Genomic DNA, 24,876 nt, shown 5'->3' with positions numbered 1-24,876 from the left:
ATAAAACAGAAATCTATGAGTCAGTAATAGTGGAAAGGAAAGAAGGGGGAAAAGAGAGAGAAAGAAACTTAGCTGAATGACAAATGGGCTATTGAGAAGAAAACTTTATAGAGGAAAAGCCTGAAAGACACCACCTTAAGCAAGTGATCAAAGTGAACATCACCAGTAATGGGACCAAATGACACCCTTCTCCACCTGATGGGACACTGTGAGAAGAACAAGTATCACTTCTGTGTTATTCCAGCCAAAGACGCATAACCTGTGTTAGTCATGAGGAAACACCAGGCCAATCAGATTGAGGGATACTCTGCAAAATAACTGACCAGTAATCTTCAAAGGTGTCAAGGTCATGAAAATCAAGGCAAGTGTGAGGAACTGTCCCAGGCAAAAGAGAGATGACAACCAAGTGCAACTCACGACTCTGAACTGGGTTTTTTTCCTATGAGAAAGTGTGAACATGTTAGTCATTCAGTTTTGTCCAACTCTTGGTGACCCCGTGGATTGTAGCCCACCAGGCTCCTCTGCCCATGGAATTCTCCAGGCAAGAAAACAGGAGTGGGTTGCCATTCCCTTCTCCAGGGGATTTTCCCAACCCAGGGATGGAACCCAGGCCTCCTGCATTACAGGCAGATTCTTTACTATTTGAGCCACCAGGAAAGCTCTTTCCTATACAGGATATTATTAGAAAGCTTGAATGTGGTCTGAGGATTGTATAGTAATACAATAACATATAGTAATAGTAATAATGCATCTAAGTTAGTTTCCCAATTTTGATAGTTGTATTGTGGTTTTATGGAAGAATGGCCTTGTAGGAAATATTGTACACATGAGACAGAGTGACAGGACATAAGGTTGGCAAATTACTCTCAGATAGTTCAGGAAATGAGAGGCCTTGGCAGTATGTCCAACTATTTTGTGAGCTTATGATTGTTTCATCTGTTAAACATATGACTGAGAGACTAACACACGTGCATAAAATGGGTTTCCCTGATGGCTCAGATGATAAGGAATTTGCCTGCAGTACAGGAGACCCAGGTTCAATCCCTGGGTCAGGAAGATCCCCTGGAGAAGGGAATGGCAACCCACTCCTGTATTCTTGCCTGGAGAATTCCATGGGCAGAGGAGCCTGGTGGGCTATAATCCATGGGGTCACCAAGAGTTGGACAAAACTGAGCAACTAACACTTTCACACTTTCTCATAGGAAAAAACCCAGTTCAGAGTTGTGAGTTGCACTTGGTTGTCATGTCTCTTTTGACTGGAACAGGCACTAATATTTATTAAGTATATTGATCATTTAAAGAATAAAAACATGTAATTAATCACCATTTGTTCCCCTTGGGAAACATAGTGTTGAAAAATTTGTGTAATTTTCTGATTTTTCTCTCTGAATTTATGAGTCTTTCTCTTTTTTCTAGTGTCCATACTTTTTTCTTTTCCTTTTTTTAAAAAAGCAATAGTGATAATCTCCTCTCTTCAGCCTTAATTTATAAATCCTGAACAAAGTAATTTGGGCATTATTCAACTGTTAAGAAGAACCAAAATAGATGGTTGAATACTAGGGCTTTAGCTTCCTTTTAATTTTTGGTGCAGGAATTTTAAATTAGCAGATATTGGCCTGATTAGGACCATAATAAATGTACATGAAAAATTATCAGAATTCTGAAAGAAGAAAAAAGGCTCTGAGCATGAGGGTCAGAGGAAGCCAAATTGACACAAATCAGAACACATAAACAGAGAGAATGTTATCAGTAGGAAGAAAAACAGCAAAAGCTTTTCAACTTTGCACTCAAGTGCCAGGAACAATCAGAATCCTCAGGCATACAACCAAAGAAGGGTCATGGACATCAGATTACGGATTCTTATCAACTGCCACTGACAGAAATCACTTAACAGTTAGGTCATAGAATTGAAACTCAGATGCCGCCATTGTTGCCACCAGGGTAAATTCAACTCATTCTGTCTAACCAGAAGCAGAAACGGGTGAGACCAGGAATCAGTTTAGCGTGTGAGAGCCAGAGAGCCCAGTCTCCACGCTCCACACTAGCCTTATCACAGGAGCCAAGAGAAGATGAGTCGAGGACCCAAGGGGTCCCGGTCCAGACAAGATCCAGGTGCGCTTTAATCTACACATTTCTGTGGTGGGCGTTATCACAGTGGAGCCTTCAGAATAAGAGTCAAAGAATAATTCGAAGGACATACAGTAAAGTTATTAGCATACCATTTAATTAGGCATGAGGGAAAACAATAATAAATTAATTTCCTCTAACAACAAAATTACACAAAATAAATGACTTAAATATGAGAGAGAATGAGAGGAGACAAAAATAAACACAAAGACAAACAAACAAAAAACTGAGCTACTTTTGATTTCATGCTTTGGGTAAAATGCTGATCAGCTGGCAGCCAGCCAGAAGGTTGTCTGGGGATTTTTGCCCTTGGGCAGCCAAATGGGTCATCAAAGGAAGCAATTTCAGTTATCTGTTTATTCTCCGGAAGACCTGGGGGGCTAACTTGGACATAGACAAAACAGGCAGTCTCTGCATTAAGTCCCACAGTGTATCCTTTGCCAGTACCTTCAAGCCTAGGACTGCACCATTTCCTTATTTGAATTGCTCACTGATAATCACACAGGTAAATTCATAAGAAGTCAAGAAAATTCATATTTCAAATGAAATTTAAAAATAAAACGCATCTCCACCATTGTAGATGCAGGAAGTCTTGACTGGACTTACCTCCCCACATTGAGACTCTGCCTCACCACTCACTGCCCTTCCTTGTTCTCCATGGCTAACAATCTTACCATCCTGTCTGTGTTCTCCAAGGTGTGCCTTTGCTGGCTACCCTTAAAATGACCAATTTCCTCTGGGTTTCATGGGATTCCCAATTTAGCAATGAAAAGTCTGACATCTGGAGAAGTCCCTCAGTTCCAGGCACAGTGGGACACCTGGTCACCCCAATATTTTCCCCTTGAACTGTAATAATCAGGTCCATACTGCAAGGGTAATAAGATCCAAGAATGCTGTACTTTGAAGACATTTCTGGAAGCATCCTGCATTTTCCATCAAGCTCTGTCGGGTAATTTCTATTTCTGCTTTATTGACTATGCCAAAGCCTTTGACTGTGTGGATCACAATAAACTGTGGAAAATTCTGAAAGAGATGGGAATACCAGACCACCTGACCTGCCTCTTGAGAAACCTGTATGCAGGTCAGGAAGCAACAGTTTAGAACTGGACATGGAACAACAGACTGGTTCCAAATAGGAAAAGGAGTACGTCAAGGCTGTATATTGTCACCCTGCTTATTTAGCTTATATGCAGAATACATCATGAGAAATGCTGGGCTGGAGGAAGCACAAGCTGAAATCAAAATTGCCAGGAGAAATATCAATAACCTCAGATATGCAGACAATACCACCCTTATGGCAGAAAGCAAAAAGAACTAAAGAGCCTCTTGATGAAAGTGAAAGAGGAGAGTGAAAAAGTTGACTTAAAGCTCAACAGTCAGAAAACTAAGATCATGGCATCTGGCCCCATCACTTCATGGGAAATAGATTGGGAAACAGTGGAAACAGAGGCAGACTTTATTTTGGGGGGCTCCAAAATCACTGTAGATGGTGACTGCAGCCATGAAATTAAAAGATGCTTTTCCTTGGAAGGAAAGTTATGACCAACCTAGACAGCATATTAAAAAACAGAGACATTACTTTGTTAACAAAGGTCCGTCTCATCAAGGCTATTGTTTTTCCAGTAGTCATGTGTGGATGTGAGAATTGGATTATAAAGAAAGCTGAGTGCCAGAGAATTGATGCTTTTGAACTGTGGTGTTGGAGAAGACTCTTGAGAGTCCCTTGGACTGCAAGGAGATCCAACCAGCCCATCCTAAAGGAGATCAGTCCTGGGTGTTCATTGGAAGGACTGATGTTGAAGCTGAAACTCCAATACTTTGGCCACCTGATGCTAAGAGCTGACTCATTTGAAAAGACTCTGATGCTGGGAAAGATTGAAGGTGGGAGGAGAAGGGGACGACAGAGGATGAGATGGTTGGATGGCATCACCAACTCAATGGACATGAGTTTGAGTAAACTCCGGGAGTTGGACAGGGAGGCCTGGCGTGCTGCAGTCCATGGGGTCACAAAGAATCAAACACAACTGAGCAACTGAACTGAAGTGAACTCTTTTTTAAATTGTGGTAAAACATACATAAAATTTACCACATTAACCATTCTCAAGCGTACAGTTTTGTGACCATTAGGTACATTCACACTGTTGTGCAACCATCCATCTCCAGAACCTTTTTATCCTCCCCAACTGAAACTCTGTACTCATTAAACATGAACTGCCCCATCTTCTCCCCCAGTACTTGGCAGCCAGCATCCTATTTTCTGTCTCTATGAATTTGACTCCCCTAGGTACCCCATATAAATGTAATCACATTATATTTGTCCTTTTGCATTTTTAGTGATTTCTTAAATTATAAATTGAATTCTACTGATTTTCAATTATAACAGCTAAAATAACCAGCTGTTGACCAAGAGCTACTAGCAGATGGAATCCATATGCAATGCTTTTTTTTTTTTTTTTTACCCTCTACTCACCTTTAAAATTTTATTTAGTGAATGAATGAATGGTTTCCCTACCTCTGCCTCAAAACCTGGGAAGGCCCCAGGACTTTGCTGGTTACTCTTAAGGGATAAGCAGTCAGTTACTTTAAGTAACAAACAAAAATCTTAATTCCAAAATCAGGACATATTTGATGTCGTTAGAAATCCTGCCATCTTCCTACTAATCTGGGGGGTGCTTTGTCCATATGGTGATCTCCACTTGACCTCTTGATCATACTGAAACCCCATGTAGCATACATACATTGAGAAAAGAAGAAAGTAGATGGTCTATCAACTCAAATAATTAGCAAATCTAATCTAAAAGACATTGACAAAGACATTTGATGGGAGACCAATTGGAGTCCATCTACCTCCATATCTAGGTTCTTCCTTTAATTTTAAAATACCCAAGACTTGAGACCTGAGAGCTGGAATTTCCTTGCATTTATTACATACTACAATATTCTTTAAGTTTTATACAAAAAAAATGGTATGGTTCACTGTTATAGTATTCTACTCATAGTATTCTATAACTACTTGTTATAGTATTCTACTACAAAGGTATAAAAAATTAAGTTAATAATTTCCCATACTAATCTCATCTCCAATTCCCCAAAGTGGGGAAACATACCCAATATTAAGGGTAGAGTCTATCTTCACCTTTTTTTCTCATAAAAATATTATATCACAGTATTCAATAAAAATCATTAAAATTTTGCATCATAAAAATATCACATATATATGCACATTAGATGGACATCATATTCACATATCTTGCTCTTTTTTCTTTGGTATATCATAGACTTCCCACTCTGGTCTTTGTAATTCCAAACTTCAGTTTGTTTTTCCCAAGAGAGAAAAGCGGTGGCTACTCACAGTGTGATTTAGAGGCATAAATATAGAGGAGACATTGTCTGGTTGTCCCAAGCTGGCTTTATTTGTCTAGCTGTGAAAGGCTGCTGACTTTCATTCATAAAGCCTAGGTGACTATGTTCCTGGATCACAGAAGAGAAAGGAAATGAATGAATGCTCCTTCGACGGAGTAGATGAATGAACGAATTAAGTAGCCAGTTGGTTTAATTACAGCTTTCAGTTTTCCCTCATCTAATAAGCACTGCAACCATTCCACCTCTGGTTGAAAACAAGTATCTGCTACTGTGTGATTATATATCTGAAATCAATGAAGGGAAAAACAAATAGTAAATTCATTCCCTGAATTTTTCCTCTTATGGTTTACATGTGGTCTACCTATTTCTCTAAAGTCTCACCATTTCTAAACAGTGCTTTTTAGGCCATCCGCATCTAAAATGTGAGGAATGCTAAGTGCAAATGCAGATTCCTGGGCTGTGTTTTGCCCTCCTTGGACTAAAATATCTGCAAATAGAATTCATATTAAAAATTTTCCCACAGGTGATTCTGACATAACCTAAGTTGTTTGAAAATCACCACAGGTTCAGCCTCACCACAGGTTCAGAGATTTGCTGATCTCATCTTCTGAAAGACTCCAGTCATCTTCTCTAGACTTCAGAATCCCGGTATTCCCCCATCTCCTCCCCTTTTCTGTCCATCACCCTCAAGCAGGTAAAAGGAAGCTTGCATCCTCTTAGGTCTGTCTCAAGGCAAAGTAGGCTCTGGATCACACCTGGGTCTGCGGAAGAACATGAAAAAAGGAGCTGCTGATTTGGGCCTAAGAACTGTCCTTGACTCTTTGGGTTCAGACCTAGGAAATAGTAGTTCTGAGTCTTCTGGGACCCAAACAAGCATTAGAGATAAAACACTTTCTACCTCTAGGAGAGGCTAAAGCAGCATGCAAACACATTTATGGATGCGAAGAGAAGGAAATGGCAACCCACTCCAGTATTCTCGCCTGGGAAATCCCATGGACAGAGAAGCCTGGTAGACTAATAGTCCATGGGATCACAAAGAGTCAGACACAGCTGAGCAACTGAGCACATACTTTCTACCTCTAAGAGAGGCTAAAGCAGCAGGCAAACACATTTGTGGATGCTAAGAAGAAAGCCAGGAAGGGAAAGAAGAGCGATGATTAATAAAGGCAGTGACTTTGCTGGCATTCTCAATCGCAACTGCCAATGACTGTTCTTGAATGAGTAAAGGTCAACGTGTGAATGAACGATTAGATAAACGTTTCATACTTTCTGGTGACTGAAAACAACAGCAGCAACAACAAATAATTTCCTAATCCCTAAGATTATTGTCCACGGCGGGGGGCGGGGGCACACATGGGTGCTTTATATTAGTCTGTCAGAATCTCATCTGTAAATTTTAGTAAGGAACACTGGGCTTCCCTGGTGGCTCAGTGGTAAAGAATCTGCCTGCCGATGCAGAAAACACGGGTTCAATCCCTGGGTTGGGAAGATCCCCTGGAGAAGGAAATGACAAGTCACTCCAGTCTTCTTACCTGGGACATCCCATGGATAAAGGAACCTGGTGGGTTTCAGGTCATGGGGTCTCATAAGAGTCAGAAACGACTTAGTGACTAAACAACAACAAAGAACACTGGTAGAAACTAACTCAGTAGGTTTTAAAACTCTGGAGGGTCAAGCGTGGAATTCTGTAGAAATGCTCTGTCATGAAGACACTGCTAGGAAACAACACTGGAGCTGTGTGGTGTCTGATTGAGGGCCTCACAAATATAAAAGAGAAATAGTAAAACAGAAAAGCTGAAATTCTGAAAGCTGCCCTGAGCAGACACATTACTGCCCTCCCTGTTAAGTTCTAGGCTATTCACCCCAACCTTAAGGACTCTGAGCTCTTCCCAGCTTCTAACTTGACCAGACATTTTTTTGGTTATAATAAAAGAAGGAAGAAAATAGATTCTTTGGAGAAGATGGAAAATAACATGAGAAAAATGAGAAAATCAGCTGGACTAAAGACATACTTGCCACCAAAGCATCATCATTTCTTCAAGGATATAATCTGCCTGCTGAGCCTATCTGCAAATATTTTTGAAACTCAGAAACATACAGCACATTCTTTATAAAAGGATTATTACTGTTACTTCTTCAACCAAGGATCCTGTCCTTGTGGTGGGCTGATTCTAAGATAGTACCTAATGTTCTCCATCTCCTAGTATTCATACCCTGTGTAATCCCCTCCCCTTGAGAGTGGGAAGGCCAACAGAATACAGCATAAGTGATGGGATTCACCTGCATGATTATGTTAAAAATCTCTGTCTTGCTAGATTTTCCATATTGCTTTCTCCATTTGCATACTTTGATGAAAAAAGTGGCCATGCTGGAGAGGTCCACAGAACAAAGAACTAGAGAAATCTTCCAGCTAAGATCTGGGAAGGATCTGTAACCTTTAGTCAAACAGTCCTCTGGGAACTGAATTCTGCCAATAACCTGGAGGAACTTAGAAACAGATCCTTCACCACTGAGCTCTCAAATGAGACCACAGCCTCAACTAGCAAGTTTATTTCAGTCTTGTAAGAAACCCTGAAACAAAGGAATCAGCTAAACTATGCCCAACCCTTGACCACAGAAACTGTGAGTATTAATAAATGTGCATAATTTTAAGCCATTATATCTGGGGTAACTTGCTATACAGCAATAGATAACCAGTGCAATACTGATCTAAGCTGAGCTATCAAGGAAAGAATGTCTGTTTTTCACAGTTTTGAACAATTAGTCTTGCTAACCATGCTAGAGTCTGTAAGATAAGACACACTCTTCCAAGCTGCCTGTATCCAGCACATATATGGCAACCTCTTTAGCCACCGGGAGGTGGGGGTGGAGGGCGGCAGAAGGGTTTTGAGAGGTGCCAAGTGGGAAAGTCATTTAGTCCATGAAGAGATACTTACTGATTTGTTAAAACAGAAATTGGTATTGGCTTGTGTTCTAAAGAGCTTTTAAATCTCAGAGGATGATAAATCGAGTGCTACCTCCACATTTTCAGTCAGAGGCTTTAGTTATAAGTAATTCCACATGCTGTAACTATCAGCAGTATGCAAGGAGGCTGCCATAGGAAATGAACCTTCATGTGCCTGAAGCCAGGGTTTTTATTTTCTTTATGATGAGATTCACATCAATACAAACACACACAAACTGTTATTGTGAGAGGATGGATTAATTGAACTTACTTTTCAATTGCATCAGCTTCTTTTTTAATGTAATGACGAATGGATTCAATTAGACAGAAACCATATTTGTGGCTGACATATCAAGGGTGTTATTTCTTCCCACAGATTTCATTATGCACAATGACTAAAGACATTGCCTTTCTTTGCTGTCTCTCCAGGTTACACTTGTAGGCAGCTCTCTGACCAGAAGACAGTAGATTCTTCTTAATGAGGCCCTGGCAAAAAGGAAAAGAGAAATCCTCTAAGACACTAGTCAAGAGACAACAAGGTACTTTCTCCTCTTTTCACTCCTCAGCTTCTTGGCATTGCCCTGGCTGCATGCCTCCTCTATCTTCTCATGCAGGTGTTGCCAGCAGAACATCCACGGAGAATAAAGAGCCAGGCTCTTGGGCTGGGCCATCTGCAGGGACTGCGATGGAGCTGGACACAGTTGACGAATGGAGTTAAGACCTGAGTCATCCAGTGCTTCTCTTTGTTAAATTCGTACATACCCTCATTGAAATGTTCGGGGGTCTACAAGACCATCTTTACCTCTGTCACCAATCTCAAGTTAGAGGGTCCCCGTGATCACTCTATGGTTTGATAATTCACTGGAAGGACTCAGAAAGCTCACCAAAAGTGGATATACTCCCAGTTACGGTTTAACACAGAACAGGGACAGAGATTAAAAGCAGCTAAGGGAAAAGGGACATGGAGAAGGGTCCAGGAGAGCCCAAGGCATGGGACCTCTAGTTGTCTTCTCCCTGTGTAGTTATGCACACTTGATTTCTCACAGCTGCAATGTGTGACAATACACACGAGCCAGTACCAACCAGAGAAGCTCACCCAAGCCTTGGTATCTAGAGTTTTTACTGGGGCTCAGTCACATAGCCATGGCTGACTGGTCATGCCGTCAACCTTAGTCTCAAGAGGTCAGATACATACTACATGACCCAAGGACCCTTCCTATAAATCACACTGCTAGCACAGGCTATCTGGCTTGGCCAAAGGTCCTCAGGTTAAACAAATCAAGGCAAGATTTTCCGAGGTCTTAGAGGTTACCTCCCAGGAGCCAAGGGCAAAGGCCAAACCTCTTTGGGGGAAAGATTAATCCTTTATTGTCCATCCAGACCTTCTTGTTCCACTTGACAGAATTTCTCTGCAACATCCTTCCAAACTTACACCTCTCCTAATCTCTTCCATCCTCAAGAACAGCACCAACAATCATCCAGGTGATCAAGCCACTTCCACCCTAATTCAAGCCACCATCAGTTCTCACGTGGGGGGTTTCTGGCAAGTGCAGCTGGGTAAATGAAGGTAGCGCAGACTGGGGGTTTGGGGGGCCCTGCGTGTGTTGCAGACTGGTAGGACCGGCCCGGGACGCTGCACCCCAGCCCTCCTTCCCCAAGCAGGACCCCGAGCCTCCAGCCAGGGCTTACTAGGTTGCCAAGGAAGCCTAGCTGCAGAGCCTGAACAAGAAGATCTGCTCCCTACCCAGTCCCGAGTCCCAGACGCACAACTCCGCGCGCAAAACTCAAGTTTCAGAAACTGCTGGGCCCCCAAAACAGAAGGGGAAGAAAGCACATTAGAAATCCCAGGAGCGGGTTCCTGTGGAGAAGCCTCAGGGCAGGAAGTCAGTGGCAGTGAAAGAGGCGGCGGCGGCCTTCAGCTCCATTGCGGCCCCTGCGGATGGCCTGGCCCCAGCGCCCGACTCTTCATTTGCCGTGGACGTCCTGCGACAGCGCCTGCAGAACATAGGGGAGGCGCGCAGCCAGGGCAACGCCAGGAAGCTGTCTCCCACCTCTTTGGAGAAAAGATGCTGGAGGAAGCTGAGGAAGAAGGAGCGGGACCGGAAGTAGCGGATCCAGAGGGAGCCGGGGATGAAGGAGAAAGCCGCCAAGGTCTCCAAGGGGCCCCCTGAGGTTCCAGGCCAGCCGGGCGGCTCTTCACTAAGCTAGAGATGAGTCAATAAGAGGAGCAGGCCTGCAAGGCGCAGCGCAGGAAGGAGAGGAGGCAGAAGGTGAAGGGGCTGATGGGCTGGAGCAGCTGCCGGACGGGGACGCGGCCGAGGGCCGGGAGCTTCAGGCCAAGATGCAGGGACGAACCTGCTGTCCAAGGCCAAAGGCGTGAAGACCCTCGACAGCCAGCACCTGCAGCCGGAGGCCCCGAAGTGCCAGGAGAAGCGGCGGGGACAGCGCGGGCGCACGTGGGAGAAGCGCAGGGCCCGCGGCCCACGGGGTGGGGAAGATGCTGCTGCCGGACCGATGGCGGCAGAACCTGCGCAAGAAGAAGGCGGCGGCCAAGGCCGAGGGGCGCCTGGAGAAGGGCCGCATCCTGCACCCTGGTTCTGGAGACCGGCCTGGCCTGAGGGTCCCGATGCTCTACCCAAGGCAGGCTCTGGCTCTGGGTGGAGAGCGGACGCTGTCACACTCCGCTCACTGACTTGTCCAGGGTTCAGGCCGCGTGGGCAGAAGAGCCTTCCGATCTGGGGAAGGGTTGATCCACACCTAGACTCCAGCCTCCTCTCTTGAGGCCTGAACGCTCCCTGAAAGTTGCAGGGTGGGGGACGAGGGAGCGGTGAGGAGGCGGTGGGCGCCAGGTAGGGAGGGGCGGGCTTCACTGACCCCCTCCTTATCTCCCGAGTTCTCAGGAGCAGGAAGGGAAGGGCCTTTGGGACTGCTGTGTCAGCCCCAAACTCACTTGAAAAGGACAAAAAACAGCGCCTGAAGCCAGACCCGAAGGTGGAATTGCTGGTCTCCGGTAACTGGGAGAAGGCGGGGCCATCCTCAGGTTGCCTGGAATTGAATTATTCTAAGTTTATTTGCAAGATGAGTAAAGATTAGAATTTAAGATAAGCATGCACATTTAAAATCCTAAAATAACCACAGAAGATAGAAACAGTCTAACTAAGAGGAAGAAATATGGAGTGGGATGGACAGTGTCAATCTAGAAGGAGGTGGGAGAGAAAAACCTCCGACTCAGCCAGGTGAATGGAGGATACACAGAGGCAGAGTTAAGTCCCAGCTCACAGGCAGCCAGGTGAATTTTATGGTATGTAAATTATTTTTTTAAACCTGTTAATAAAATTCTTTTGACTAAATTCCAGTTAAGAAACAGATGGTAACCAAAAGGAAGCTGGTGTTGGCTGTATTAGAAGATGAAGTCAATTTTAAGATAAAAGGCACTGCTAAAGAGAAGGAATATCACCACGTGATGAAAAGGGGTTCAAATCACCTGGAAGGTGGAAATCTGTGCGCCAGGTCTGTCTAGCAGAAACTGACACAATTACAAGGAGAAATCAAGTCACAAACCAAAGTGGTAGATTTTTAACATCTCTTTTAGGAATCGGTACACAAGCAGATAAAAATCGGATGGCTATGGAAGGTTAGGATGAAAGCAGTCATAAGCTTGATCTGATGGACACACAGGACAGTATCCAAAAACAGTATGTACTTCAAGCACACATGGAACAGTGGGGGAAACTCTCAAAGTTTGTAAAACAAGTCATATTTCAAAGTGTCAATGTCATACAAAGTATATTACCTGGTCACAGCACAATTTAAAAACTTAAGCGGTAATTGTTAAAGTTTCCTGTTCGGAAGTTTAGGAACATGCTTCTAAATTACCTGTGGGTCAAAGAATAATCCCTAATGGATGTCAGAGTATTTGGGACCAAAAGATAATGAAGATGTTATGCATTAAAATGTGTCGGACACAGCAAAGACACTGCAAAAAAAGCACTATATAGCCTTTAAAAAAAAAATCTTCTCACCTGGACTATTGCCACCTCATATCACCTTGTCTCCAGCTTTGCCCCCTCAAAGGTCAGTATCCACAAAGTAAAGAATTCAAGTCATTCCTCCTCTATTTAAACCCAACCTTCCCATCCCCCAAAGGCATCCCTTCACATTTAGAATAAAAACTAATGTTCCTTTTCCTGGCTGGCCTCCTCTCATTCATCTCATATTTCTCTCTATGCACATTTTGCTCTGCCCACTCTGGTCTTTTTTTCTCTTCCTCCAAGCTCTTGCTACCCTAGGGCCTTTGCACTGCCTATTTTCTCTACTTTAAACCTCTGCCTTTAACCTTCCGCCAAGATCATCTTTCTTATTCAGACAGTGCTCATCTTTGTACCTTCCACAGCACTGAGCTCAGTCTTGGGAGTTCATTAACGAGTGAAAGGACAAAAGAGGACTCTGCTAAAATTATATTGGAAAATCAGAGGGAGGAAAGAGTTCTTAAATGAAAGGATCCAAGAAGACTTCACATGGGATTTGTGATGATCGAAGCAGGAGGAAAAGCCCACTAAGTAATGGGATCGATACAACAAATAAGGCATGGAGATAGGAGAGGATACCTTTGGACAAGAGTTAAGTCGTTCTATTTGGGAAGTATAGGTAAATAAGGGTTTCCCAAGTGGCTCAGTGGGTTAAGAATCCACCTGCAATGCAGGAGATGCAGTTTCAGTCCCTGGATTGGGAAGATCCTCTGGAGGAAGGCATGGCAACCCATTCCAGTATTCTTGCCTGGAGAATCCCGTGAACAGAGGAGCCTGGTGGGCTGTAATCCATGGGGTCACAAATGACTGAAGCGACTGACCACGCACACAAGCACACACACAGGGCATATAAAGAGGAATTCTAGGAAAGAAAGTGGGGAGAGCTGACTGGGATCAGAATTTATTTAAGTCTCTATAATCACAACTCTAGACAATGTGAAGTCCCTGAAAGTTTTTGAAAAAGGACTTATTGTGACTGATACTGTGCCTTAGAAGACTGAATTCAGGCAAGATTGGCTTCACACGTGTGCAAACTCTGCTGGCACCATGGACCCCAATCACAGAGGGGCCCTGTGCTTGTTGAGTGATTTTGAATAAGGGACCCTGCATTTTTCTTTCTTCCTTTTTTTTTTTTTAAGGTGTGGACCATTTTTTAAGCCATTATTGGATTTGTTACAATATTACTTCTGTGTTATGTTTCAGTTTTTTTGGCGATGAGGTATGTGAATTTTTAGCTCCCCAACCAGGGATCAAATCCACACCCCATGCGTTAGAAGGTGAGGTCTTCACCACTGGACCTCCAGGAAAGTCCCTGGGGACCTGCATTTTCATTTTGCACTGGAACCTTCAAATTATGTGGCTGGTCCTGAGTTCAGGAGAGGGTGATCATGAATGATTAAAACGAGGGAGAGTCAGGAGGCAAGGAGAACAGATAAGAAACTATAATAACAGTCCGAAGAAAAGCTAATGAGGACATGAAGTGGTGAAGCCTTCCTAATCTTAGCAGATACTCTAAGTTTTTAGGGCTAATAAAGAAAACCTGGGTCATAGACCCAAGGATAGTCTTTGAATCCCTCAGCTCCAAGCTACACAGAATAATTCTTAATTAAATACTTGAGTCAGGAGGAAGCTGAAATTTTATAGGAAGGCTTTGGGAGTTTTTAAGCAGGGATATTACATAAGATTTATTTAGCAAATATCTATTGAACACCTGGTATCTACTAGGCTTAGTGGTACCATTATTAATAGAAACATATTGTGTGCCAGAGATTAATGTTACCTGGTGAAAGCTCACTGCCCACGGTGCAGGGAAGCCAGTACTCTGGCACTGGCTTTTGAGAAAGAAAGAACTTTATTGCCAGGTTGACCCTCAAGCCCACAGGAGTCAGGGCTCAAATGGGCCTCCCAGATCCAGGGTTCAGGGTGAAACTGAAGAGTGAAATGGAAGCTGATGGGTTAGTCTTGAATCAGTAGATAGATGATAAGTTACTTTTGGAGCTGGAAGCTGGATTTGCTTTACTGAAGGACTTCTCACTTCATAACTAGCTCTGGTGGCAACATTTCTATTCCTTGAATTTGGGAGACTGAAGATCCTTGGTTCCAGGCTCACCCTGGACGCACAGGTTTCCGTGTTGCACATGCATGGTGATGTTGCTGTAAAATGACCAGGTTTCACTCATCAACAGCCTGTTTTTTAAAAGCAAGATAAGTTGAAACTGGTCCATGTCCTACCTGTTGTTTCATTAGCGGTCCCTGCCATAAACACTCTCATCAGTTCAGTTCAATCGCTCAGTCGTGTCCGACTCTTTGCAATCCCATGGACCACAACATGCCAGGCCTCCCTGTCCAACACCAACTCCCGGAGTTTACCCAAACTCATGTCCATCAAGTCGGTGATGCCATCCAACCATCTCATCTTCTGTCGTCCTCTTCTCCTCCTGCCCTCAATCTTTCCCAGCATCAGGGTTTTCAAATGAGTCAGCTCTTCGCATCAGCTGGCCAAAATATTTGAGTTTCAGCTTCAACATCAGTCCTACCAATAAACACCCAGGACTGATCTCCCTTAGGATCGACTGGTTGGATCTCCTTGCAGTCCAAGGGACTCTCAAGAGTCTTCTCCAACACCACAGTTCAAAAGCATCAGTTCTTCAGTGCTCAGCTTTCTTTATAATCCAATTCTCACATCCATACATGACTACTGGAAAAATCATAGCCTTGACTAGACGGACCTTTGTTGGCAAAGTAATATCTCTGTTTTTTAATATGCTGTATAGGTTGGTCATAACTTTTCTTCCAGGGAGTATGCGTCTTTTAATTTCATGGCTGCAGTCACCATCTGCAGTGATTTTGGAGCCCCCCCCCAATAAAGTCTGCCACTGTTTCCACTGTTTCCCCATCTATTTCCCATGACGTGATGGGACCAGATGCCATGATCTTAGTTTTCTGAATGTTCAGCTTTAAGCCAGCTTTTTCACTCTCCTCTTTCACTTTCTTTTTTTTTTTTTTTTTCTTTTTTTTATTTTTCTTTTTGGTGCACCGTTCCTGGAGGTACTGCAATACCAGGTCGATGAGTGGAGTGGACGGAGCAAGCTCCCATTCCAACTCCCAGCTCCAAAAATCCATTTAATATATTGTCCTCGGATAGAGGACGCATCAGATATTAAACTGATAAGAACAGATACTACACTTGATCTTAGCCAAAAGGCCGAGAAGCGATCCCTCTTTCACTTTCATCAAGAGGCTCTTTAGTTCTTCTTTGCTTTCTGCCATAAGGGTGGTATTGTCTGCATATCTGAGGTTATTGATATTTCTCCCAGCAATTTTGATTCCAGCTTGTGCTTCATCCAGCCCAGTGTTTCTCATGATGTACTCTGCATATAAGTTAAATAAGCAAGGTGACAATATACAGCCTTGACGTACTCCTTTTCCTATTTGGAACCAGTCTGTTGTTCCATGTCCAGTTCTAACTGTTGCTTCCTGACCTGCATACAGGTTTCTCAAGAGGCAGGTCAGGTGGTCTGGTATTCCCATCTCTTTCAGAATTTTCCACAGTTTATTGTGATCCACACAGTCAAAGGCTTTGGCATAGTCAATAAAGCAGAAATAGATGTTTTTCTGTAACTCTTGCTTTTTTTATGATCCAGCGGATGTTGGCAATTTGATCTCTGGTTCCTCTGCCTTTTCTAAAACCAGCTTGAACATCTGGTTTTAGATGTTCACATATTGCTGAAGGCTGGCTTGGAGAATTTTGAGCATTACTTTACTAGTGTGTGAGATGAGTGCAATTGTGTGGTAGTTTGAGCATTCTTTGGCATTGCCTTTCTTTGGGATTGGAATGAAAACTGACCTTTTCCAGTCCTATGGACTGGTATACAAAAATGGTCACTACATAATTTGATCACTGTATTAAGTGGTAAACTGAAAGAAAATGCAATGATTTGGGGGAGGGAGGATTGGGAGAGCATTTCTCTGTTCTTAGGAAGGCTTTGAGGACATTTCAGAAAGAACTTGGAGTGTTAGGTTCTTTCTTGGCTACCAAAGTGAACTTAAACCTTGTGTCAAGCAATGTGCTGTTTTAAAAGGCAGCACTAGCTTCTGGGATTTTAAAATCAGATCCAAAAATCTCTAAGAACAAAGTAATCTTTACATTATGAATCAGTTGCATTTTTTTTTTTTCATTTTCTATAGGCACAACTGACAGAAAAAGCTGGAACCAGGCTGGAAATACAGAGGATGACTTCAGATCATTGCAATCTATTAAGAATATTAGGACTAAAGTCATGCTAAAGGTTGGAACCCTTGCCCAGGTGATGGTGCTGTGGCCTTTCTCTGCATTACAAAGACCAACTGTGATTTTTCTATGAACAAATGCCTCACTAATACATTCTAACTGGCTTTTCCTTTGGTTTATTTTGCTTACCCCGAGTCAGCATTCAAGGTGGTTGGTTTATATAACCTAAGAGAAGTCTAACAGAAACCAGTAAGTTGTTATCAAGGGAGAATTGACTAAGAAGCTCTTGAACCTGTTTCGTCTTCTCAAAGGGCAGGGCTTATTTTTCTTACCATAAAAATGGGAGACTGGGGAGAAGGCAGAGAACAATGCAAACACAAACATGGCTTCTCTCTGAGATTTTTCCTTTCCTCAGAAAGCAAAGTGAACACACATGGTATTCCGTTCTGCTCACCTGCTTTGTTCCTTCCCCTTATGGGAAGAAAGTTTAAAAAACAAAACAAAACATAATCGTGCATTAAAATTAAGGCTTTCAGGGTAATGGGTATTAGCAAGAGAGAAGTGGATCAGTGTGGTAGGTGCCTTGTTCTGAGGAATACAAAGATCCACTGTTAATCTTCCTGAGATGCAGTGACCTCAGACCAAATGGGTACAGAGCATCCTGGGCTTGGCCAACCATGGTAGCAGCTAGTTGGAACAAGGACCTTGGAGGTGGAATGGGAGGCTGGGTAGAAGGCAGAGGAGCAGAGAAGGAAGAAGTGGGGAAACTTGGAAGGGCTCTCTGGGCTCCAACCTGACAAGTGATGTACATATATTACACCTTTGGTTAACCCCCTGGGATGATAGGAACCGGTTCTGAGGGAGAACTGGGCCTCACTGGCACAGAGCTGGTCTTACATGCCCTTTTGGCTCTGCAAGGAATCATGACCCTCAGTGGAGTCTTGGAGGGCCCTAGTAGTCATACATTCCATAGTGCTCTGTGAAATTTGAGATAAATGGAAACTGTCTTGCTGAACCTAAGCAGAGTGTACATGGTTAATTCTCCTCTCCTCTCTAGGGATCATTAGGAGCTGCCATGAAAAATGGGAATGATGTCAAATGAGTTCAATCAGACTGCCCAGAAAATCTTATCATCCATTCACAATCTACAGTATTAGAGTTCTGTGTGCTCTTTTCTAAAGATCAATCTTCTACCTGTCAACTTAGAAAGGGCCAGCAAAATGAGAGGCGATCTTTCTTGTTCTAATTGATGATATTCCCACAAGAGTCTAAAGATAAAATGAGCCATGAGTCCAGAAGGTAGCATTCTGCTCTCCCTAAGATAATACACAATATATACACACATGAAGAGCAAACTAGAACCACCTCCCAAGGTGGAGGCAGTGACATGTGGTGACTCAAAAATGATGAACGAAGGGACTTCCCTGGTGGTCCAGTGGCTATGACTCTGAGCTGTTAATGCAGGGGACTGGGGTTTGATCCCTGGTCAGGGAACTAGACCTCACATGCCACAACTAAGAACCTGCACAGGTAAATAAATAAATATATATATAAAAAATACTATATGCTGCATCTGATGGAACACTGACTGACTGGCACTTGGACCTGCCTATTTTCCAACCAGCATTCATGTGGCCCCCGTACAGAAGATGCTGTCTCCTCATGCAAAACTTGGAAGCATGAAAGCAGAAACGTGTTTGGCATATCTCTGTCTGCTTTTAAATCACAGAGAATAAAAATAGCAATGACACTATGTGAAATGTTATTCACATTCTGGGTAAAATGACTTCAGAGGGAAAGGGAATACACTCAGAACAAGAAGGCACGCCTACCACGAGTGGAGAGGGGACAAGTGGGGGTAGTATCGGGTCATGGAAAGGGCAAATAAGGATTTGAAATCAGAAAACCAGTAAGCCATTCATAGCTTTCTCATTTAGCAGCTAAGTTACCTTGGCCAAGATTCTTGTTAAAGCTCAGGTTCTTGATCAATGAAGATAATAGTTCCTACCATTGAGCTCTGCTATGAAGGTAAAACAAGGTCATATGCAGGCAGAAGTGCTTTGTAAATTATGAAGTTCTGGTACAAGAGGTAATTGTTTATCTCTGGGTGCGACTGAGTGTTATAAAGTCCTTTCTTAAACAGAAACTGACTCCTCTGTCTCCCTAAGTCTCCTAGTTCAGTTCCTGATAGTTGATATATTAATATGTTAAATATTTGAGTAACAAGAAAGAAGGAAGGATGGAAGGAGGGAGGGGAGAGGGAGATAAGGAAAAAAGGAGGGGAGAGGAGGATGGAAAGAAGGGGAGGAGGGACAGGAGGAAGATAAGGGGGACAGGGAAAGTAGAAAAAAAGAAAGAATCCTCATTTTGCCCATTGGGATCATGCAGAATTAGTTTAATTCTCCTCCCAAATAAATGTTTATTTACTCAAAAATATCTTTCCTACTTTATTCCAAAAAGGATATAAGGAATCTTACAAGGAGAACTAAAAAACAATAAAAGAGCACAAATTGTAAATGGTGCAGAAGAAAAAAAAACTACAAGGAAAGGGATGGGAATGAGTTTGGTGGAGGGGATCTTCAAGCTGGCTATACTGAACCACCTATTGGCTGGAAGCTTTGCAGCCTCCAACATAAGAAAAGAAACATGTAAAATTAAAAAAAAAAAAAAAAAAGAAACATGATCCTACATCCAGTTCCCAACATCCATGAGGCAAAAAGCATTCAAGAAAAATTCAAGAAAAAAATTTGTTAAAGGAGAGGGAAGTACCGATCTTCTTAGTTGTTGCTGTTGTTTAGTTGCTAAGTGGTGGCCAAATCTTTTGCAACCCCATGGACTGTAGCCCGCCAGGCTCCTCTATCCATGGGATTTCCCAGGCAAGAATACTGGAGTGGGTTGCCATGTTCTTCTCCAGGGGATCTTCCCAACCCAGGGATCAAACCTGCATCTCCTGCAGCTCCTACATTGCAGGTGGATTCTTTACCACTGAGCCAGTAGGGAAGCCAATCTTAGCAGTAAAGACAATAGCATTTTCTTAACAGGACACCATGGAAGGAAAGCATCACATCCTCAGCCTTGCTCTTCAACTGACAGAACAAGAAACTTCTTAGGGATGGGTCCATGCGGATCCCTATAAATGCTGATGGCCTCAAACCAAGAAGCACCTAAGCAAAACTAACTTTGCACGCAGTCAGGACAGTGCAACCCAACTTCTGGGGTCTCTGTGGTCTAGTTTTTTTTAAATTCTTTTTAAAATTATTTTTTTCATTCTTATTCTATTTATTTTTTGGCCATGTTGCTCAGCGTGTGGGATCTTAGTTCCTCAACCAGGACTGAACCCATACCCTGTGCATTGGAAGTGCAGAGTCAACCACTGGACCACAAGGGAGGTCCCCTCCGTGATCTAGTTTGACTCAAGGATATATGACCGATTAACTAGAAGAGGGGGTAATCAGCATGTCCTTTGAGCAATGACCCCCAATATCATTCAAGTCCCCACAAATGCTTGGTTCTGACATTGGGTATGTAAAACAAATAGTGTTTAAATGATCATAAGCACAATCCTGAGGCTTCCCAGGTGGCGCTAGTGGTAAAGAATCTGCCTGCCAATGCAGGACACACAGGTTAGATCCCTGGGTGGGGAAAATCCCCAGGAAAAGGAAATGGCAACCCACTCCAGTATTCTTGCCTGGGAAATCCCATGGCGTGGACAGAGGAGCCTGGAGGGCTACAGTCCATGTGGCCACCAAGAGTCATAGATAACTGAGCGACTGAGTACACACACACACACACACACACACAATCCTATGTTACCCAGAACTTGTGCAACATGGACAGAAAAGATGGAATTGTAATGACAAATCTCAACTTGCTTGTCAGAGATAAAATCAAAACCAAAGAATCGCTTCCTGTCATGTGAGTGGGAGCATTTGATCAGAATCCCTCTCAGGCTGACAGAGTCAAGGTCACCCATTCCGCCTTTATTTCTGCCACAGAATTTTAGCCTGAGGATAAAGACAAAGATTAAAAAGCCTGAAGTCAGAAGTATGCCAAGATGAATGCCCTGAAATGCAAATTATTCACAAGCATATGATATACTATTTTCCAGAGAAGACACTGCATAGTTTCCTTACTTTTCTAGAAGAGAAGTCACACAGAAGCCCCTCTGCCCCCACCCCTGGAGAGTGCCAGAGCTGACCAATGCACCCACTTTTTTCCTGACATAGTTGCTTCACCACATTGATGGCTGGCCTTTCCCTGTGCATGGTTCGCCAACATATATCAAGGCAAGCTTTGTGAGCCAATGAAAGGAATTTTCATGATTTCCTGGTGAAAAGCAAAGCCGAAGCTTATAAAAGATCAGATGGGCTGTGATTAAATGGGAATCATGGTGCATGCGTGCATGCTAAGTCACTTCGGTCGTGTCTGACTCTGTGAGTCTGTGGACTGTAGCCCACCAGGTTCCTCTGTCCATGGGATTCTCTAGGCAAGAATACTGGAATGGGTGGCCATTCCCTTGTCCAGGGAATCTTACCCACCTAGGGATCGAACTTGCATCTCTTACATCTCCTGCATTGGCAGGTGGGTTCTTTACCACTAGCGCCACCTGGAAAGTCTAGGAATTATGGCTCAGTTCAGTTCAGTTGCTCAGTCGTGTCCGACTCTTTGCGACCCCATGAATCGCAGCACGCCAGGCCTCCCTGTCCATCACCAACTCCCAGAGTTTACTCAAACTCATGCCCATCGAGTTAAAAAGAAGTCTCATAACTCACTGTGTGAGAGAGAAACTAGCAAGAGAACATCATATCTCAGGGAAGACATCCTCAGGGAAAAAGAATGATAATAAAAACAACTACTAGGACTTCCCTGCTGATCAAGTGGCTAGACTCCAAGCTCCCAACCCAGGGGGCCCAGGTCCAATTGACAGTCAGGGAACTAGATCCCACATGCTGCAAAGCTAGATCCCACATGATTGCAAAGAGTTTGCAAGCCTCAACTAAAAAAAAAAAAAAAGAGAGAAAGGGAGAACCTACTAATCATTGATTGATTTTCTGTGGCAGACACTGAGCAAACCCTTCCTTGTGCATGACCTCAGTTAAAGCCAAAATTAACTCCAGGAAGTAAATGATGCAGCGGAGGATGAGAGAAGTTAAAAACCCTTTCAGCAGGTGGGTTAGGGGGTGTGGGAAGGCAGATGGACTGACAGTGCTGTGACTTTCCTCCGGGGACCACAACATCTCTTAGCAGAGACCTATTAATACAGAAGTCACCAACAGAGCACTTGTCAGGGGATCTCTTCAGAGAGTTGACAACATTCATTTCTCCAAATAAGCTGGATGTCAATTCTGGAGTGCTTTGAATACCATTTATTTTCTAGGCTATGGTACTCTCAATAAGGATGATATCATCTTCAAGGACACAAAAATTGGTTCTTGGGATCTGAGTGGATTGAACAGCATCTCCCCAAATCTATGTCCACCTAGAACCTCAGAATATGTCCTTATCAGAAATAGGGTATTTGAAGATATAATTAAGGTAAGACATGAGAGGAGGTCCTTTTGGATGAGGGCAGACTCTAATCCAATGAGAGTGTTCTTGCAGAAAACAGAAGAGGTCAGAGACAGAGAGAAGAAAACCATGTGAAGCCTGCCACAGAGATTGAAGTTATGCAGCTGCAAGCCAAGGGACCCATAAAAGAATAAACCTGTGTTGTCACCAAATTTATGGTATTGGGTGGGCCAAAAATTTCATTCAGATTTTTCTATACCATCTTACAGAAAAACCCAAATGAACTCTTTCGCCAACCCAATACTTTGTTATGGCAGCCCTAAGAAGTTAATATAGGTAAAAAAATTTTTTTGCTCCTTTTATTTATCACACACACACATAGATACAGGTATGCAGATAAAGATGGTACATGTATAAACATACTTTAATGTTTACATAAACAAAAATTATGCTTATGGTATTAAATTTTCATGGGAGGAGATGAGGAAAAATGTCTGAAAAAGCTCCTTATTGGGTTATAATGAATAAAAGGTTAAGAAACAGTGCTGTAGGCTGTGAAGATTTCAAGGGATGCTGGGCAAACAAGAAGAAAGTTTCAGTCAGAGGCTACCTTTTACTTCTATTAAAATTGTTCTTCAAGCTTATGGTTGCTGAGGACAAGGATGCGGGAAAGGGATAATTAGGGAGTTTGGGATGGACATGTACACACTGCTATATTTAAAACTGATAACCAACAAGGACCTACTGTATAGCACATGGAACTCTGCTCAATGTTATGTGGCAGCCCGGATGGGAGGGGACTTTGGAAGAGAATGGATACATATATAGGCATGGCTGAGTCCCTCTGCTGTTCACCTGAAATGATCATAACATTGTTTGTTAATCAAGTATACCCCAATACAAAATAAAATGTTTAAAAATAAATAAAAAATTTTAAAGTTGTTCTTGTTCTTGGCATGAAAACTAAATAGTCCCAATAGTTTCTTTCTTCCAGTCTGGCCCAGATGCAATTATTACAACTTCCAGAAAATTTTTTTTCTGCTATTTTTAATAGGAATTGTCCCCAAATGAGGCAGAACAATCACCAGTAATTTTCAGTCCTGTGTCTCCTATAACACAGACTCGCTGACACAGGGGTTGTAAGGCAGTGTTGATATTTCTGTACTCTCTCCAGAACTTCCATCTTTGTCTCACAACTTTGATGTCTGCAGGAAGATTAAAGATAGCTAGTAATTTCTCCATTAGATTTGCTTTTTTTCCTGATGTTTCTAGTATAGCTGAAAGGAAACTGCAAACAGTTGCTCATTATACTGACCTTCAATGAAAGCCATAGAATTAGACTGTAGTCCAGTGAAGACTATTCAGTGAACTGCCTGTTCCATCCTGATATGAGGCTGAGAGAGAGAGAGAATCTGGAGAGGGTTGGTGTAGCTCCAACTTTGCATGGAGTATGGATATAAACCAGTTGGCAGTCAACACAAAATGGAGGTCTCCAGGGACTTCCCCAAAGCTAAGTAATCCTGAATAGTTAATGTACTTGTGGTCTCTAAATTTTTCAGACTGAATTGCAGTGAACATGATGATGTTGACCTGGTAGATTTTTCGAGCAGGCATGATCTGCTTGCTTCTATTGCAGTGAGATCTTAATTATCATGACTCCTCTGCAATATTTCATTTTAAACAGAACTGCCTCTGGGAGTGTGTAGTTAGAGCTTGTTGTTCTTGTTGTTTAGTTGCAAAGTCATGTCTGACTCTTTTACGGCTGTACAAAGGGACTATAGCCCACCAGGCTCCTCTGTTCCTGGAATTTCCCAGGTGAGAATACTGGAACGTGTTGTCATTTCCTTCTCCAGGGCTTCTTCCCAGACCAGGGGTTGAACCCACATCTCCGGCACTGGCAAGCGGATTCCTTACCACTGAGCCACCAGGGAAGCCGTAGCTAGAGCTACAAGCTGTTAAATATGCCTTTCCCTCTCCTGGCTGCTGAGTATAGTAGGACAAGACCACCTGGGTAGGATGAGCTTAGACGTAAGAGGCGGGCTGTGCAGTCCTTCACTCCCCACCCTGGGACAGGCTTGAGGATTTGTCACAAAGATTGGGAAGTGGAGAGTTTTTTAAGAAAAAGACTTGGTGTGGCATTTCTCTTCCCTTCCCGCTGGTAAAGGGGAAGGAAGTGGGAAGTTGAAGCCACGGAAGTATGGGTTTCAAGTCTTAGAGTTTGATAGACTCTGGTGATTGGAAGACAGACTCCGGAGCTGACCTATACCTGAAATTGTCAAAATGTGAGAGTCTTGCTGGCCAAAGAGGCCCTTGGTGGTACAGTTAAGAGGGATGTGTTGCGGAATTAGAACTGCCATATGACCCAGGAATCCCACTTCTGGGCATACACACCGAGGAAACCAGATCTGAAAGAGACACGTGCACCCCAATGTTCATCGCAGCACTGTTTATAATAGCCAGGACATGGAAGCAACCTAGATGCCCATCAGCAGACGAATGGATAAGGAAGCTGTGGTACATATACACAATGGAATATTACTCAGCCATTAAAAACAATTCATTTGAATCAGTTCTAATGAGATGGATGAAACTGGAGCCCATTATACAGAGTGAAGTAAGCCAGAAAGATAAAGACCAATACAGCATACTAATGCATATATATGGAATTTAGAAAG

The 24,876-nt window shown here is 43.1% G+C and overlaps 1 non-coding gene and 1 pseudogene across 1 annotated transcript; one reads left to right on the top strand and one right to left on the bottom strand.

Annotated features, from left to right (window-relative positions):
• The first annotated feature begins 9,995 nt into the window (after positions 1-9,995).
• LOC122431799 lies at positions 9,996-11,126 on the top strand (annotated as a pseudogene).
• Positions 11,127-15,488: 4,362 nt separating this feature from the next.
• Positions 15,489-15,679, bottom strand: LOC122432158. The gene has a single exon (XR_006266768.1). It is a non-coding gene; the product is annotated as a U2 spliceosomal RNA (small nuclear RNA).
• Between the last annotated feature and the right edge of the window lie 9,197 nt (positions 15,680-24,876).

Source organism: Cervus canadensis, chromosome 30 (genome assembly GCF_019320065.1).
Source record: "Cervus canadensis isolate Bull #8, Minnesota chromosome 30, ASM1932006v1, whole genome shotgun sequence".
NCBI classification, from domain to species: Eukaryota; Metazoa; Chordata; class Mammalia; order Artiodactyla; family Cervidae; genus Cervus; species Cervus canadensis.
This window is presented reverse-complemented; position numbering and strand designations above follow the sequence as displayed.